Here is a 3191-nt window from a genome sequence, read left to right as displayed (position 1 = left end):
TGATAACCTATGTTTCATGTCCCAGGACTGCTTTTATAAAGACTTCTGCACTTAACATTTTCTGAAGTGGTTATAGGGATCTCTGAATCCTCCAGTGTAAAGCTCTTAGTTCTGTGCTATGTCACTCTAGCGCTTCTGATGTGAAGTCAGCCAAGAACAGCTGAACTCTGTTTATGTTGTTGTTGCTGTGTGCCGTCGAGTCGGACCCGAATCATAGCGACCCCTCCTTGGGTTGCCAAGGTGGTATCACTATGGAAGTAGACTGCCCAACCTTCCTTCCAAGGAGGAGTGGCTGGTGGGTTTGAACCACCAGCCTTCTGGTTAGCAGTCAAGTGCCTTAGGCACTATGCTACCAGGAGAGAGGAAAGCTTACTTCCTGTTCTATGAATAATAGGAAGATATGTCCAAACTGAGCAAAAAGGAATTAATTCCCCAAAAGCATCCAAAAAGTTTTCCAGGAATATTCAGAAAGCTAAAATTTATAGTAGTATCAGAAACCCTGTGGCTCCTAATTCTCCTTTGTTCATTCCTTTTATTTTATAGGCAATTTTTCTAATGTGACATAAATTATGATTTTTCATCCTGAAAACATAAAATTCAGGTCTTTTAAAAAATTAAGTATTGATTATTAGCAATATATCTCATGTAATTACAGTAGGAATAAGAATTTTGAAAACATAAGAAAATTAAGAATAATCTTGCTATGCATAGAACACCACCTTCAAATTTTTTCTCAGTAGCTGTCAATAACATGTCACCACCCACTTTTTCTTTCTCATATCCCGGCTGAGCTCATTTTACGTGCAGTGTCTCACAGATTTAAGCATCACATGGTACCCTAATCCTCACGTTCTGTGAGCCTGCAATGGCTAAATTACTAAAAATAATACCATCCATGTGAATGCTTGACATAGGCCTTGATTTTAAAAATTAAAAAAAAAAATGGAAACAGATTTAGATGTTCATATCTGGAAAATGGTCATAATTTGTTCAGTGAAAAATGAAAAACTGTACATACTCATATTTAATTGACAAATTTCATTTAAAAATTTAAAAGTATGCATATGCTAAAGGGGCAAGGAGGTGGCATCTTCAGATCTCCACTATCTCTACAAAACAAAGACAGAATCACCATCAACAGCCCAAGGCCTGTTCTTATGAGGCCAGACACGTCCCTACCCTCCAGCCCTGTTACTAGCCTTGTCACCAACCATCACTCTCGCAACACCCACCACCTCTCTGCTGGGTTTGATAATTCTCTGCAGTGGCCACACAGAACTTACAGATTATGAGGTTAATTAGGAAAGCAACAGGTTGCAATTCAAGTTCAGGAATGCGCTCAGGAGACAGTTCTTCAATCAGAATGGTCTCCCCTCTGCTGTGTCTTAGATATGCCTCTCTGACCTGTGGCCTCTTGGCCTGGCCAGTGCCTCTGTGGGCCAAGTAAGCCTGCCACTCTGTCTCATGCCTCTTGGTTCCACTGCCACCATCTCTCAGCCAGGCATCTCTCTCAGCCATGTGTCTCTCTCAGCCATGAGTCTCTCTCATCTGGCAGTGAGAGCCCTGCATCTAGGAGGGCTCATTTCAAGTCTGGCAGAATACCAAAACTATCTAGTGTCAACATCAGAATTCTACACACCTGAGAGAGAGCAAACTTTCCCAGAAGATTACTTCATGCTGCCCAAGTGGATGACTTTAACAAGCAGATACTCAGCTGTTCATGGCAAATTCCATGACAGAGTTTACAAAGACTATGGCTAGAAAAGCCATGCCATGTAATTCACTACACTGCAGTGCATATACAATAAAAAAATTAAAAGTATAGATGTACACAGAATAAAAACTGAAAAAAATGCACTGAAATATTAACAGTGATTATCTCTGGATGGTAGGATTTTTTATTTTTATCACATTCTTCATTATTATTTTCAACATTTTCTTATTATGGCAATGACCTTCTTCATTTAATTTTATAATATAAAGAATGCATTTTAAACAGTCATATGTCTTAATGCAACTGAAGAGAATATATATATATATATATATACACACACAATCATACATATGTGTGTGTGTGTGTGTTGCACATTGCTGTCAACTTGTTTCATACTCATGGCTGCCCATTGTGTTACAGAATAGATCTGCTTCATAGGGTTTTCTTGGCTGTAATCTTTATGGAGGCAGATTGCCAGGCCTTTCTTTTGTGGCACTGCTGGAGGATTCAGACCACCAATCCTTAGGTTAGCACCAATCACAAGCTATTTGTACCACCCAGGCACCTTATATACATTCTTCACACATATGTATTTATGTAGGTGTGTGTGCACCTATATATTTACTTATTCATTTATAAAATATTATATATTACTGATCTTTAACATATCAACAATTCTTTTGGTGACTACATCCATTCCCTATCTCTGCATCTTCTCTAATTTAAATTTAAACAAGAGAGACAATAAATGAGAATCATTTTAATTTCCATATCCTGTAGGTTTTCAGAGCTCAAGTCAAGCTAATATTCTTTGATTACAGCTATTTAAAATAAGAAGTCTAAGACATAGAATGGTGGCAGGGTGGGTAATGGGCTGACTTTTTACTCTTGACTTGTTTAAACAGGCTCTTTCCTTATACACAGAAACAGTCAAGACCTAAAGCAAACAAGAAAAAGAAGAAAAGTTCCAATGAATAAAACTGACATTTTTAAAGAATTAACATATTTAATTCAACACCCTTTCAAAAAACCCAACTTTCAACAGATGATTTCTATCCCTCATGTTCCCATCTCTTACATCATCCTTACACTGACATCACTGCAATTCTTTATCCAACTTTATTTTAGCTAGATGTGGTTTTGTTGATTGATCAATGAAGAAGTCTATATTTATTTACATTTCAGGGAAGAATGTGAAGCTGGATTAATATAGAACCTTCGTATGTTTTATTTAGTATTTAAGTTTGGAACAAATGATGAGCCATACAAACTGCATGACCAAATGTGTATTGTAACCAAACCTTAAAGCAACATGTATCTGACATACTAATTACTTTGTAAGGGGAAGCTGGTCATAAATGTCCCTAGATAACTACTTTTAATATTATGAATTTTTCATAAATCTAAGTGTATAGTTTTTCTATTTCCTTTGTTTTTAGTTCAAAGATCCCAAATATAGTCCCCATGTTGATACAGT

Source organism: Orycteropus afer, unplaced genomic scaffold, assembly GCF_000298275.1.
Source record: "Orycteropus afer afer isolate SDZICR_OR568_19922 unplaced genomic scaffold, OryAfe1.0 scaffold00044, whole genome shotgun sequence".
Taxonomy (NCBI): Eukaryota; Metazoa; Chordata; class Mammalia; order Tubulidentata; family Orycteropodidae; genus Orycteropus; species Orycteropus afer.
This window is presented reverse-complemented; position numbering follows the sequence as displayed.